The following is a 16,793-nucleotide window of genomic DNA, read 5'->3' on the forward strand; positions in this document are numbered from 1 at the left end:
CATTTGAAATACCCTTAACTTCTTTCACAGCCAATAAGTCTTTGAAATAATGTGTATTTTTTAGAGAAATCTTCTTATATAATTAGGCAGAAAATCTGACCTGCCATCGTTTTCAAAACAGCATAATTTCACTCTTCTCAATGATGAATCTGTTGTATGACACAACCTTTGAGTATTTAGCTTTATCAATGACATGTACTTAAAAAATGTTTTAGAGATCCTACCAGTCTTTGAAAACATCCTTGTTCCTTGTTTCAGTTCCAGTTTTGTGTATACATTCTGCCTTGCACCTGATTATTCCAACATCTGATGGATGACCTAGGGAATCTAATTCTGGTATTGATTGTTTTTGCTGCTTGTCTCCCCTTGTAGCTGATTTCTTCATTAATGTGTAAATTTAGATCATGAGCTCATGTTTAGCTAAACAGCTGACCTTGTAAGAGGCTTAGGTGTGAACGCTCGTAAGCTTCAGCAGAAAGTCCACAAAGATTTTTTTGTGTCCCTCCAATGAGTTACCCGCGCGGACCCCGTTTTCTACAAGTGTTGGTCCACTACTCCCTCTAGAGGCTGGGACTCAGACAGGACTGCTTTGCTTCCCCCGATCTGGGGTAGTGGCTTTGGGCGGCCTGTGGCCTGGGCAGGAGGCTCCCCGCGTGTGTCCCACGACCGATCTGCCTGCGAACTTCGGTCACCTGGTAGGAAGCTATGATGCCCAGACCTATGGTTAGCTTTGCAGCGAGGTATACTGCGCGGACCGGTTCCACACGCACTTCAAGTAAGAGGGCGGCCTGAGTGGAAAGGTGAGAGTTTGGGCAGCTGTGCAGACAAAGAAGGCGCACTTTGGCCTGGGCCTAAATGCTTGTGACACACGACTGGGTCTGCCGGGCTCTGAGGGCCCTGCCGTTTGCCCCCTTCTCCCCTGCCCTTTGTTCAATCACAGCAGAGATGGCCACACCCACTCCCACAGTGAGGGCAGTGTTCCCACCTCCTTCAGCCCCGCACCCTCTCCGCAGTTTACCATGGACTACAGATGCTGCATTCTGAGGCCAGGGCGTTCCGAGAATGCCAAGGGCAGACAGGATGACCTTAAATGATTTCCTCTTGTGTCAATTTTGGTAAACTTTAGGAGCTAGGAAATGGTCCACTTTACAGAAATGTTCAAATTTACTGGCATTTCATATATTCTCTTCTATAACATTGTCCTGATTCTTTCTGTATATTCTTTACTTATGTTTTGGTTTTCCTTAATCAAAGTGTGTCTTTTAAATCTTTTCAAAGAATATTCTTTGGACTTACTACCCCACGTGAACTTTATACGTTTTCTGTGGTATTAAGTTCTGCTCATATCTTTATTTATCTTTTTTCTATGTTCTCAGGGTTTATTGTTTTGGTCTTCTGATGTCATTTAAAACACTTGGTTATTCATTTTAATAAATATTCTTACTTATAAAGATTTCAACTTTTCAAGATTTCAGCTTACTTGTAAGTTTCTAAGGGTCTGGTCCTCTACATTGTTGCTGGCCTAAGGCTTAGTTCACCATATAGCAATGTATATATTGACCTATTTTCCCCTCGACTTTCTGTGATTCCCTACATCTCACCTTTCTTTGCAGACAAGCCATTTGAAATACCCTTAACTTCTTTCACAGCCAATAAGTCTTTGAAATAATGTGTATTTTTTAGAGAAATCTTCTTATATAATTAGGCAGAAAATCTGACCTGCCATAGTTTTCAAAACAGCATAATTTCACTCTTCTCAATGATGAATCTGTTGTATGACACAACCTTTGAGCATTTAGCTTTATCAATGACATGTACTTTAAAAATGTTTTAGAGATCCTACCAGTCTTTGAAAACATCCTTGTTCCTTGTTTCAGTTCCAGTTTTATGTATATTTTCTGCCTTGCACCTGATTATTCCAACGTCTGATCGATGGCCTAGGGAATCTAATTCTGGTATTGATTGTTTTTGCTGATTGTTTCCCCCTGTAGCTGATTTATTCATTATTGTGTAAATTTAGATCATGAGCTCATGTTTAGCTCAACAGCTGACCATGTAAGAGGCTTAGATATGAACACTTGTAAGCTTCCTCAGAAAGTCCGCAAAGATTTATTTGTGTCCCTCCAATGAGTTGCCCGCGAGGACCCGGTTTTCTACAAGTGTTTGTCCACTACTCCCTCTAGAGGCTGGGACTCAGACAGGACTGCTTTGCTGCCCCCGATCTGGGATAGTGGCTTTGGGCGGCCTGTGGCCTGGGCAGGAAGCTCCCCACGTGTGTCCCACTACCCATCTGCCTGCGAACTTCGGTCACCTGGCAGGAAGCTATGATGCCCAGACCTATGGTTAGCTTTGCAGCGAGGTGTACTGCGCGGACCGGGTCCACACGCACTTCAAGTAAGAGGGCGGCCTGAGTGGAAAGGTTAAAGTTTGGGCAGCTGTGCAGACAAAGAAGGCGTCCTTTGTCCTGGGCCTAAATGCTTGTGACACCCCTCTGGGCCTGCCGGGCTCTGAGGGCCCTGCCCTGGGCCCACTGTTCCCCTTCCCTTTGTTCAGTTACAGCAGATTTGGCCACACCCACTCCCTCAGTGAGGGCCGTGTTCCAAACTCCCTCAGCCCCGCACCCTCTCCGCAGTTTACCATGGACTACAGATGCTGCATTCTGAGTGCAGGGCATTCCGAGAATGCCAAGGGCAGACATGATGACCTTAAATGATTTCCTTTTGTGTCAGTTTTGGTAAACTTTAGGAGCTAGGAGATGGTCCACTTTACAGAAATGTTCAAATTTACTGGCATTTCATATATTCTCTTCTATAACATTGTCCTGATTTTTCTGTATATTCTTTACTTATGTTTTGGTTTTCCTTAATCAAAGTGTGTCTTTTAAATCTTGTCAAAGAATATTCTTAGACTTACTACATCACCTGAATTTTATACATTTTCTATTGTATTAAGTTCTCCTCATATCTTTATTTATCTTTTTTCTATGTTCTCAGGTTTATTGTTTTGATCTTCTGATGTCAATTAAAACACTTGGTTATTCATTTTAATAAATGTTTTTCTTATAGAGATTTCAACTTTTCAAGATTTCAGCTTACTTGTAAGTTTCTAAGGGTCAGGTCCTCTACATTGTTGCTGGCCTAAGGCTTAGTTCACCATATAGCAATGTATATATTGACCTATTTTCCCCTCGACTTTCTGTGATTCCCTACATCTCACCTTTCTTTGCAGACAAGCCATTTGAAATACCCTTAACTTCTTTCACAGCCAATAAGTCTTTGAAATAATGTGTATTTTTTAGAGAAATCTTCTTATATAATTAGGCAGAAAATCTGACCTGCCATCGTTTTCAAAACAGCATAATTTCACTCTTCTCAATGATGAATCTGTTGTATGACACAACCTTTGAGTATTTAGCTTTATCAATGACATGTACTTAAAAAATGTTTTAGAGATCCTACCAGTCTTTGAAAACATCCTTGTTCCTTGTTTCAGTTCCAGTTTTGTGTATACATTCTGCCTTGCACCTGATTATTCCAACATCTGATGGATGACCTAGGGAATCTAATCCTGGTATTGATTGTTTTTGCTGCTTGTCTCCCCTTGTAGCTGATTTCTTCATTAATGTGTAAATTTAGATCATGAGCTCATGTTTAGCTAAACAGCTGACCTTGTAACAGGCTTAGGTGTGAACGCTCGTAAGCTTCAGCAGAAAGTCCACAAAGATTTATTTGTGTCCCTCCAATGAGTTACCCGCGCGGACCCCGTTTTCTACAAGTGTTGGTCCACTACTCCCTCTAGAGGCTGGGACTCAGACAGGACTGCTTTGCTTCCCCCGATCTGGGGTAGTGGCTTTGGGCGGCCTGTGGCCTGGGCAGGAGGCTCCCCGCGTGTGTCCCACGACCGATCTGCCTGCGAACTTCGGTCACCTGGTAGGAAGCTATGATGCCCAGACCTATGGTTAACTTTGCAGCGCGGTGTACTGCGCGGACCGGTTCCACACGCACTTCAAGTAAGAGGGCGGCCTGAGTGGAAAGGTGAGAGTTTGGGCAGCTGTGCAGACAAAGAAGGCGCACTTTGGCCTGGGCCTAAATGCTTGTGACACACGACTGGGTCTGCCGGGCTCTGAGGGCCCTGCCGTTTGCCCTCTTCTCCCCTGCCCTTTGTTCAGTCACAGCAGAGATGGCCACACCCACTCCCACAGTGAGGGCAGTGTTCCCACCTCCTTCAGCCCCGCCCCCTCTCCGCAGGTTACCATGGACTACAGATGCTGCATTCTGAGGCCAGGGCGTTCCGAGAATGCCAAGGGCAGACAGGATGACCTTAAATGATTTCCTCTTGTGTCAATTTTGGTAAACTTTAGGAGCTAGGAAATGGTCCACTTTACAGAAATGTTCAAATTTACTGGCATTTCATATATTCTCTGCTATAACATTGTCCTGATTCTTTCTGTATATTCTTTACTTATGTTTTGGTTTTCCTTAATCAAAGTGTGTCTTTTAAATCTTTTCAAAGAATATTCTTTGGACTTACTACCTCACCTGAATTTTATACGTTTTCTGTGGTATTAAGTTCTGCTCATATCTTTATTTATCTTTTTTCTATGTTCTCAGGGTTTATTGTTTTCATCTTCTGATGTCATTTAAAACACTTGGTTATTCATTTTAATAAATATTCTTACTTATAAAGATTTCAACTTTTCAAGATTTCAGCTTACTTGTAAGTTTCTAAGGGTCAGGTCCTCTATATTGTGGCTGGCCTAAGGCTTAGTTCACAATATAGCAAAGTATATACTGACCTATTTTCCCCTCGACTTTCTGTGATTTCCTACATCTCACCTTTCTTTGCAGACAAGCCATTTGAAATACGCTTAACTTATTTCACAGCCAATAAGTCTTTGAAATAATGTTTATTTTTTAGAGAAATCTTCTTATATATTTAGGCAGAAAATCTGACCTGCCATAGTTTTCAAAACAGCATAATTTCACTCTTCTCAATGATGAATCTGTTGTATTACACAACCTTTGACCATTTAGCTTTATCAATGACATGTACTTTAAAAATGTTTTAGAGATCCTACCAGTCTTTGAAAACATCCTTGTTCCTTGTTTCAGTTCCAGTTTTATGTATATTTTCTGCCTTGCACCTGATTATTCCAACGTCTGATCGATGGCCTAGGGAATCTAATTCTGGTATTGATTGTTTTTGCTGATTGTTTGCCCCTGTAGCTGATTTATTCATTATTGTGTAAATTTAGATCATGAGCTCATGTTTAGCTCAACAGCTGACCATGTAAGAGGCTTAGATGTGAACACTTGTAAGCTTCCTCAGAAAGTCCGCAAAGATTTATTTGTGTCCCTCCAATGAGTTGCCCGCGAGGACCCCGTTTTCTACAAGTGTTGGTCCACTACTCCCTCTAGAGGCTGGGACTCAGACAGGACTGCTTTGCTGCCCCCGATCTGGGATAGTGGCTTAAGGCGGCCTGTGGCCTGGGCAGGAAGCTCCCCACGTGTGTCCCACGACCCATCTGCCTGCGAACTTCGGTCACCTGGCAGGAAGCTATGATGCCCAGACCTATGGTTAGCTTTGCAGCGAGGTGTACTGCGCGGACCGGGTCCACACGCACTTCAAGTAAGAGGGCGGCCTGAGTGGAAAGGTTAAAGTTTGGGCAGCTGTGCAGACAAAGAAGGCGTCCTTTGTCCTGGGCCTAAATGCTTGTGACACCCCACTGGGCCTGCCGGGCTCTGAGGTCCCTGCCCTGGGCCCACTGTTCCCCTTCCCTTTGTTCAGTTACAGCAGATTTGGCCACACCCACTCCCTCAGTGAGGGCCGTGTTCCAAACTCCCTCAGCCCCGCACCCTCTCCGCAGGTTACCATGGACTACAGATGCTGCATTCTGAGTGCAGGGCATTCCGAGAATGCCAAGGGCAGACATGATGACCTTAAATGATTTCCTCTTGTGTCAGTTTTGGTAAACTTTAGGAGCTAGGAGATGGTCCACTTTACAGAAATGTTCAAATTTACTGGCATTTCATATATTCTCTTCTATAACATTGTCCTGATTTTTCTGTATATTCTTTACTTATGTTTTGGTTTTCCTTAATCAAAGTGTGTCTTTTAAATCTTGTCAAAGAATATTCTTAGACTTACTACATCACCTGAATTTTATACATTTTCTATTGTATTAAGTTCTCCTCATATCTTTATTTATCTTTTTTCTATGTTCTCAGGTTTATTGTTTTGATCTTCTGATGTCAATTAAAACACTTGGTTATTCATTTTAATAAATGTTTTACTTATAAAGATTTCAACTTTTCAAGATTTCAGCTTACTTGTAAGTTTCTAAAGGTCAGGTCCTCTACATTGTTGCTCGCCTAAGGCTTAGTTCACCTTATAGCAATGTATATATTGACCTATTTTCCCCTCGACTTTCTGTGATTCCCTACATCTCACCTTTCTTTGCAGACAAGCCATTTGAAATACCCTTAACTTCTTTCACAGCCAATAAGTCTTTGAAATAATGTGTATTTTTTAGAGAAATCTTCTTATATAATTAGGCAGAAAATCTGACCTGCCATCGTTTTCAAAACAGCATAATTTCACTCTTCTCAATGATGAATCTGTTGTATGACACAACCTTTGAGTATTTAGCTTTATCAATGACATGTACTTAAAAAATGTTTTAGAGATCCTACCAGTCTTTGAAAACATCCTTGTTCCTTGTTTCAGTTCCAGTTTTGTGTATACATTCTGCCTTGCACCTGATTATTCCAACATCTGATGGATGACCTAGGGAATCTAATTCTGGTATTGATTGTTTTTGCTGCTTGTCTCCCCTTGTAGCTGATTTCTTCATTATTGTGTAAATTTAGATCATGAGCTCATGTTTAGCTAAACAGCTGACCTTGTAAGAGGCTTAGGTGTGAACGCTCGTAAGCTTCAGCAGAAAGTCCACAAAGATTTTTTTGTGTCCCTCCAATGAGTTACCCGCGCGGACCCCGTTTTCTACAAGTGTTGGTCCACTACTCCCTCTAGAGGCTGGGACTCAGACAGGACTGCTTTGCTTCCCCCGATCTGGGGTAGTGGCTTTGGGCGGCCTGTGGCCTGGGCAGGAGGCTCCCCGCGTGTGTCCCACGACCGATCTGCCTGCGAACTTCGGTCACCTGGTAGGAAGCTATGATGCCCAGACCTATGGTTAGCTTTGCAGCGAGGTATACTGCGCGGACCGGTTCCACACGCACTTCAAGTAAGAGGGCGGCCTGAGTGGAAAGGTGAGAGTTTGGGCAGCTGTGCAGACAAAGAAGGCGCACTTTGGCCTGGGCCTAAATGCTTGTGACACACGACTGGGTCTGCCGGGCTCTGAGGGCCCTGCCGTTTGCCCCCTTCTCCCCTGCCCTTTGTTCAATCACAGCAGAGATGGCCACACCCACTCCCACAGTGAGGGCAGTGTTCCCACCTCCTTCAGCCCCGCACCCTCTCCGCAGTTTACCATGGACTACAGATGCTGCATTCTGAGGCCAGGGCGTTCCGAGAATGCCAAGGGCAGACAGGATGACCTTAAATGATTTCCTCTTGTGTCAATTTTGGTAAACTTTAGGAGCTAGGAAATGGTCCACTTTACAGAAATGTTCAAATTTACTGGCATTTCATATATTCTCTTCTATAACATTGTCCTGATTCTTTCTGTATATTCTTTACTTATGTTTTGGTTTTCCTTAATCAAAGTGTGTCTTTTAAATCTTTTCAAAGAATATTCTTTGGACTTACTACCCCACGTGAACTTTATACGTTTTCTGTGGTATTAAGTTCTGCTCATATCTTTATTTATCTTTTTTCTATGTTCTCAGGGTTTATTGTTTTGGTCTTCTGATGTCATTTAAAACACTTGGTTATTCATTTTAATAAATATTCTTACTTATAAAGATTTCAACTTTTCAAGATTTCAGCTTACTTGTAAGTTTCTAAGGGTCTGGTCCTCTACATTGTTGCTGGCCTAAGGCTTAGTTCACCATATAGCAATGTATATATTGACCTATTTTCCCCTCGACTTTCTGTGATTCCCTACATCTCACCTTTCTTTGCAGACAAGCCATTTGAAATACCCTTAACTTCTTTCACAGCCAATAAGTCTTTGAAATAATGTGTATTTTTTAGAGAAATCTTCTTATATAATTAGGCAGAAAATCTGACCTGCCATAGTTTTCAAAACAGCATAATTTCACTCTTCTCAATGATGAATCTGTTGTATGACACAACCTTTGAGCATTTAGCTTTATCAATGACATGTACTTTAAAAATGTTTTAGAGATCCTACCAGTCTTTGAAAACATCCTTGTTCCTTGTTTCAGTTCCAGTTTTATGTATATTTTCTGCCTTGCACCTGATTATTCCAACGTCTGATCGATGGCCTAGGGAATCTAATTCTGGTATTGATTGTTTTTGCTGATTGTTTCCCCCTGTAGCTGATTTATTCATTATTGTGTAAATTTAGATCATGAGCTCATGTTTAGCTCAACAGCTGACCATGTAAGAGGCTTAGATATGAACACTTGTAAGCTTCCTCAGAAAGTCCGCAAAGATTTATTTGTGTCCCTCCAATGAGTTGCCTGCGAGGACCCGGTTTTCTACAAGTGTTTGTCCACTACTCCCTCTAGAGGCTGGGACTCAGACAGGACAGCTTTGCTGCCCCCGATCTGGGATAGTGGCTTTGGGCGGCCTGTGGCCTGGGCAGGAAGCTCCCCACGTGTGTCCCACGACCCATCTGCCTGCGAACTTCGGTCACCTGGCAGGAAGCTATGATGCCCAGACCTATGGTTAGCTTTGCAGCGAGGTGTACTGCGCGGACCGGGTCCACACGCACTTCAAGTAAGAGGGCGGCCTGAGTGGAAAGGTTAAAGTTTGGGCAGCTGTGCAGACAAAGAAGGCGTCCTTTGTCCTGGGCCTAAATGCTTGTGACACCCCTCTGGGCCTGCCGGGCTCTGAGGGCCCTGCCCTGGGCCCACTGTTCCCCTTCCCTTTGTTCAGTTACAGCAGATTTGGCCACACCCACTCCCTCAGTGAGGGCCGTGTTCCAAACTCCCTCAGCCCCGCACCCTCTCCGCAGTTTACCATGGACTACAGATGCTGCATTCTGAGTGCAGGGCATTCCGAGAATGCCAAGGGCAGACATGATGACCTTAAATGATTTCCTTTTGTGTCAGTTTTGGTAAACTTTAGGAGCTAGGAGATGGTCCACTTTACAGAAATGTTCAAATTTACTGGCATTTCATATATTCTCTTCTATAACATTGTCCTGATTTTTCTGTATATTCTTTACTTATGTTTTGGTTTTCCTTAATCAAAGTGTGTCTTTTAAATCTTGTCAAAGAATATTCTTAGACTTACTACATCACCTGAATTTTATACATTTTCTATTGTATTAAGTTCTCCTCATATCTTTATTTATCTTTTTTCTATGTTCTCAGGTTTATTGTTTTGATCTTCTGATGTCAATTAAAACACTTGGTTATTCATTTTAATAAATGTTTTTCTTATAGAGATTTCAACTTTTCAAGATTTCAGCTTACTTGTAAGTTTCTAAGGGTCAGGTCCTCTACATTGTTGCTGGCCTAAGGCTTAGTTCACCATATAGCAATGTATATATTGACCTATTTTCCCCTCGACTTTCTGTGATTCCCTACATCTCACCTTTCTTTGCAGACAAGCCATTTGAAATACCCTTAACTTCTTTCACAGCCAATAAGTCTTTGAAATAATGTGTATTTTTTAGAGAAATCTTCTTATATAATTAGGCAGAAAATCTGACCTGCCATCGTTTTCAAAACAGCATAATTTCACTCTTCTCAATGATGAATCTGTTGTATGACACAACCTTTGAGTATTTAGCTTTATCAATGACATGTACTTAAAAAATGTTTTAGAGATCCTACCAGTCTTTGAAAACATCCTTGTTCCTTGTTTCAGTTCCAGTTTTGTGTATACATTCTGCCTTGCACCTGATTATTCCAACATCTGATGGATGACCTAGGGAATCTAATTCTGGTATTGATTGTTTTTGCTGCTTGTCTCCCCTTGTAGCTGATTTCTTCATTAATGTGTAAATTTAGATCATGAGCTCATGTTTAGCTAAACAGCTGACCTTGTAAGAGGCTTAGGTGTGAACGCTCGTAAGCTTCAGCAGAAAGTCCACAAAGATTTTTTTGTGTCCCTCCAATGAGTTACCCGCGCGGACCCCGTTTTCTACAAGTGTTGGTCCACTACTCCCTCTAGAGGCTGGGACTCAGACAGGACTGCTTTGCTTCCCCCGATCTGGGGTAGTGGCTTTGGGCGGCCTGTGGCCTGGGCAGGAGGCTCCCCGCGTGTGTCCCACGACCGATCTGCCTGCGAACTTCGGTCACCTGGTAGGAAGCTATGATGCCCAGACCTATGGTTAACTTTGCAGCGCGGTGTACTGCGCGGACCGGTTCCACACGCACTTCAAGTAAGAGGGCGGCCTGAGTGGAAAGGTGAGAGTTTGGGCAGCTGTGCAGACAAAGAAGGCGCACTTTGGCCTGGGCCTAAATGCTTGTGACACACGACTGGGTCTGCCGGGCTCTGAGGGCCCTGCCGTTTGCCCTCTTCTCCCCTGCCCTTTGTTCAGTCACAGCAGAGATGGCCACACCCACTCCCACAGTGAGGGCAGTGTTCCCACCTCCTTCAGCCCCGCCCCCTCTCCGCAGGTTACCATGGACTACAGATGCTGCATTCTGAGGCCAGGGCGTTCCGAGAATGCCAAGGGCAGACAGGATGACCTTAAATGATTTCCTCTTGTGTCAATTTTGGTAAACTTTAGGAGCTAGGAAATGGTCCACTTTACAGAAATGTTCAAATTTACTGGCATTTCATATATTCTCTGCTATAACATTGTCCTGATTCTTTCTGTATATTCTTTACTTATGTTTTGGTTTTCCTTAATCAAAGTGTGTCTTTTAAATCTTTTCAAAGAATATTCTTTGGACTTACTACCTCACCTGAATTTTATACGTTTTCTGTGGTATTAAGTTCTGCTCATATCTTTATTTATCTTTTTTCTATGTTCTCAGGGTTTATTGTTTTCATCTTCTGATGTCATTTAAAACACTTGGTTATTCATTTTAATAAATATTCTTACTTATAAAGATTTCAACTTTTCAAGATTTCAGCTTACTTGTAAGTTTCTAAGGGTCAGGTCCTCTATATTGTGGCTGGCCTAAGGCTTAGTTCACAATATAGCAAAGTATATACTGACCTATTTTCCCCTCGACTTTCTGTGATTTCCTACATCTCACCTTTCTTTGCAGACAAGCCATTTGAAATACGCTTAACTTATTTCACAGCCAATAAGTCTTTGAAATAATGTTTATTTTTTAGAGAAATCTTCTTATATATTTAGGCAGAAAATCTGACCTGCCATAGTTTTCAAAACAGCATAATTTCACTCTTCTCAATGATGAATCTGTTGTATGACACAACCTTTGAGCATTTAGCTTTATCAATGACATGTACTTTAAAAATGTTTTAGAGATCCTACCAGTCTTTGAAAACATCCTTGTTCCTTGTTTCAGTTCCAGTTTTATGTATATTTTCTGCCTTGCACCTGATTATTCCAACGTCTGATCGATGGCCTAGGGAATCTAATTCTGGTATTGATTGTTTTTGCTGATTGTTTGCCCCTGTAGCTGATTTATTCATTATTGTGTAAATTTAGATCATGAGCTCATGTTTAGCTCAACAGCTGACCATGTAAGAGGCTTAGATGTGAACACTTGTAAGCTTCCTCAGAAAGTCCGCAAAGATTTATTTGTGTCCCTCCAATGAGTTGCCCGCGAGGACCCCGTTTTCTACAAGTGTTGGTCCACTACTCCCTCTAGAGGCTGGGACTCAGACAGGACTGCTTTGCTGCCCCCGATCTGGGATAGTGGCTTAAGGCGGCCTGTGGCCTGGGCAGGAAGCTCCCCACGTGTGTCCCACGACCCATCTGCCTGCGAACTTCGGTCACCTGGCAGGAAGCTATGATGCCCAGACCTATGGTTAGCTTTGCAGCGAGGTGTACTGCGCGGACCGGGTCCACACGCACTTCAAGTAAGAGGGCGGCCTGAGTGGAAAGGTTAAAGTTTGGGCAGCTGTGCAGACAAAGAAGGCGTCCTTTGTCCTGGGCCTAAATGCTTGTGACACCCCACTGGGCCTGCCGGGCTCTGAGGTCCCTGCCCTGGGCCCACTGTTCCCCTTCCCTTTGTTCAGTTACAGCAGATTTGGCCACACCCACTCCCTCAGTGAGGGCCGTGTTCCAAACTCCCTCAGCCCCGCACCCTCTCCGCAGGTTACCATGGACTACAGATGCTGCATTCTGAGTGCAGGGCATTCCGAGAATGCCAAGGGCAGACATGATGACCTTAAATGATTTCCTCTTGTGTCAGTTTTGGTAAACTTTAGGAGCTAGGAGATGGTCCACTTTACAGAAATGTTCAAATTTACTGGCATTTCATATATTCTCTTCTATAACATTGTCCTGATTTTTCTGTATATTCTTTACTTATGTTTTGGTTTTCCTTAATCAAAGTGTGTCTTTTAAATCTTGTCAAAGAATATTCTTAGACTTACTACATCACCTGAATTTTATACATTTTCTATTGTATTAAGTTCTCCTCATATCTTTATTTATCTTTTTTCTATGTTCTCAGGTTTATTGTTTTGATCTTCTGATGTCAATTAAAACACTTGGTTATTCATTTTAATAAATGTTTTACTTATAAAGATTTCAACTTTTCAAGATTTCAGCTTACTTGTAAGTTTCTAAAGGTCAGGTCCTCTACATTGTTGCTCGCCTAAGGCTTAGTTCACCTTATAGCAATGTATATATTGACCTATTTTCCCCTCGACTTTCTGTGATTCCCTACATCTCACCTTTCTTTGCAGACAAGCCATTTGAAATACCCTTAACTTCTTTCACAGCCAATAAGTCTTTGAAATAATGTGTATTTTTTAGAGAAATCTTCTTATATAATTAGGCAGAAAATCTGACCTGCCATCGTTTTCAAAACAGCATAATTTCACTCTTCTCAATGATGAATCTGTTGTATGACACAACCTTTGAGTATTTAGCTTTATCAATGACATGTACTTAAAAAATGTTTTAGAGATCCTACCAGTCTTTGAAAACATCCTTGTTCCTTGTTTCAGTTCCAGTTTTGTGTATACATTCTGCCTTGCACCTGATTATTCCAACATCTGATGGATGACCTAGGGAATCTAATTCTGGTATTGATTGTTTTTGCTGCTTGTCTCCCCTTGTAGCTGATTTCTTCATTATTGTGTAAATTTAGATCATGAGCTCATGTTTAGCTAAACAGCTGACCTTGTAAGAGGCTTAGGTGTGAACGCTCGTAAGCTTCAGCAGAAAGTCCACAAAGATTTTTTTGTGTCCCTCCAATGAGTTACCCGCGCGGACCCCGTTTTCTACAAGTGTTGGTCCACTACTCCCTCTAGAGGCTGGGACTCAGACAGGACTGCTTTGCTTCCCCCGATCTGGGGTAGTGGCTTTGGGCGGCCTGTGGCCTGGGCAGGAGGCTCCCCGCGTGTGTCCCACGACCGATCTGCCTGCGAACTTCGGTCACCTGGTAGGAAGCTATGATGCCCAGACCTATGGTTAGCTTTGCAGCGAGGTATACTGCGCGGACCGGTTCCACACGCACTTCAAGTAAGAGGGCGGCCTGAGTGGAAAGGTGAGAGTTTGGGCAGCTGTGCAGACAAAGAAGGCGCACTTTGGCCTGGGCCTAAATGCTTGTGACACACGACTGGGTCTGCCGGGCTCTGAGGGCCCTGCCGTTTGCCCCCTTCTCCCCTGCCCTTTGTTCAATCACAGCAGAGATGGCCACACCCACTCCCACAGTGAGGGCAGTGTTCCCACCTCCTTCAGCCCCGCACCCTCTCCGCAGTTTACCATGGACTACAGATGCTGCATTCTGAGGCCAGGGCGTTCCGAGAATGCCAAGGGCAGACAGGATGACCTTAAATGATTTCCTCTTGTGTCAATTTTGGTAAACTTTAGGAGCTAGGAAATGGTCCACTTTACAGAAATGTTCAAATTTACTGGCATTTCATATATTCTCTTCTATAACATTGTCCTGATTCTTTCTGTATATTCTTTACTTATGTTTTGGTTTTCCTTAATCAAAGTGTGTCTTTTAAATCTTTTCAAAGAATATTCTTTGGACTTACTACCCCACGTGAACTTTATACGTTTTCTGTGGTATTAAGTTCTGCTCATATCTTTATTTATCTTTTTTCTATGTTCTCAGGGTTTATTGTTTTGGTCTTCTGATGTCATTTAAAACACTTGGTTATTCATTTTAATAAATATTCTTACTTATAAAGATTTCAACTTTTCAAGATTTCAGCTTACTTGTAAGTTTCTAAGGGTCTGGTCCTCTACATTGTTGCTGGCCTAAGGCTTAGTTCACCATATAGCAATGTATATATTGACCTATTTTCCCCTCGACTTTCTGTGATTCCCTACATCTCACCTTTCTTTGCAGACAAGCCATTTGAAATACCCTTAACTTCTTTCACAGCCAATAAGTCTTTGAAATAATGTGTATTTTTTAGAGAAATCTTCTTATATAATTAGGCAGAAAATCTGACCTGCCATAGTTTTCAAAACAGCATAATTTCACTCTTCTCAATGATGAATCTGTTGTATGACACAACCTTTGAGCATTTAGCTTTATCAATGACATGTACTTTAAAAATGTTTTAGAGATCCTACCAGTCTTTGAAAACATCCTTGTTCCTTGTTTCAGTCCCAGTTTTATGTATATTTTCTGCCTTGCACCTGATTATTCCAACGTCTGATCGATGGCCTAGGGAATCTAATTCTGGTATTGATTGTTTTTGCTGATTGTTTCCCCCTGTAGCTGATTTATTCATTATTGTGTAAATTTAGATCATGAGCTCATGTTTAGCTCAACAGCTGACCATGTAAGAGGCTTAGATATGAACACTTGTAAGCTTCCTCAGAAAGTCCGCAAAGATTTATTTGTGTCCCTCCAATGAGTTGCCCGCGAGGACCCGGTTTTCTACAAGTGTTTGTCCACTACTCCCTCTAGAGGCTGGGACTCAGACAGGACTGCTTTGCTGCCCCCGATCTGGGATAGTGGCTTTGGGCGGCCTGTGGCCTGGGCAGGAAGCTCCCCACGTGTGTCCCACGACCCATCTGCCTGCGAACTTCGGTCACCTGGCAGGAAGCTATGATGCCCAGACCTATGGTTAGCTTTGCAGCGAGGTGTACTGCGCGGACCGGGTCCACACGCACTTCAAGTAAGAGGGCGGCCTGAGTGGAAAGGTTAAAGTTTGGGCAGCTGTGCAGACAAAGAAGGCGTCCTTTGTCCTGGGCCTAAATGCTTGTGACACCCCTCTGGGCCTGCCGGGCTCTGAGGGCCCTGCCCTGGGCCCACTGTTCCCCTTCCCTTTGTTCAGTTACAGCAGATTTGGCCACACCCACTCCCTCAGTGAGGGCCGTGTTCCAAACTCCCTCAGCCCCGCACCCTGTCCGCAGTTTACCATGGACTACAGATGCTGCATTCTGAGTGCAGGGCATTCCGAGAATGCCAAGGGCAGACATGATGACCTTAAATGATTTCCTTTTGTGTCAGTTTTGGTAAACTTTAGGAGCTAGGAGATGGTCCACTTTACAGAAATGTTCAAATTTACTGGCATTTCATATATTCTCTTCTATAACATTGTCCTGATTTTTCTGTATATTCTTTACTTATGTTTTGGTTTTCCTTAATCAAAGTGTGTCTTTTAAATCTTGTCAAAGAATATTCTTAGACTTACTACATCACCTGAATTTTATACATTTTCTATTGTATTAAGTTCTCCTCATATCTTTATTTATCTTTTTTCTATGTTCTCAGGTTTATTGTTTTGATCTTCTGATGTCAATTAAAACACTTGGTTATTCATTTTAATAAATGTTTTTCTTATAGAGATTTCAACTTTTCAAGATTTCAGCTTACTTGTAAGTTTCTAAGGGTCAGGTCCTCTACATTGTTGCTGGCCTAAGGCTTAGTTCACCATATAGCAATGTATATATTGACCTATTTTCCCCTCGACTTTCTGTGATTCCCTACATCTCACCTTTCTTTGCAGACAAGCCATTTGAAATACCCTTAACTTCTTTCACAGCCAATAAGTCTTTGAAATAATGTGTATTTTTTAGAGAAATCTTCTTATATAATTAGGCAGAAAATCTGACCTGCCATCGTTTTCAAAACAGCATAATTTCACTCTTCTCAATGATGAATCTGTTGTATGACACAACCTTTGAGTATTTAGCTTTATCAATGACATGTACTTAAAAAATGTTTTAGAGATCCTACCAGTCTTTGAAAACATCCTTGTTCCTTGTTTCAGTTCCAGTTTTGTGTATACATTCTGCCTTGCACCTGATTATTCCAACATCTGATGGATGACCTAGGGAATCTAATTCTGGTATTGATTGTTTTTGCTGCTTGTCTCCCCTTGTAGCTGATTTCTTCATTAATGTGTAAATTTAGATCATGAGCTCATGTTTAGCTAAACAGCTGACCTTGTAACAGGCTTAGGTGTGAACGCTCGTAAGCTTCAGCAGAAAGTCCACAAAGATTTTTTTGTGTCCCTCCAATGAGTTACCCGCGCGGACCCCGTTTTCTACAAGTGTTGGTCCACTACTCCCTCTAGAGGCTGGGACTCAGACAGGACTGCTTTGCTTCCCCCGATCTGGGGTAGTGGCTTTGGGC

Source organism: Mesoplodon bidens, assembly GCF_964165515.1.
Source record: "Mesoplodon bidens genome assembly, contig: HAP1_SCAFFOLD_130, whole genome shotgun sequence".
NCBI lineage: Eukaryota > Metazoa > Chordata > Mammalia > Artiodactyla > Ziphiidae > Mesoplodon > Mesoplodon bidens.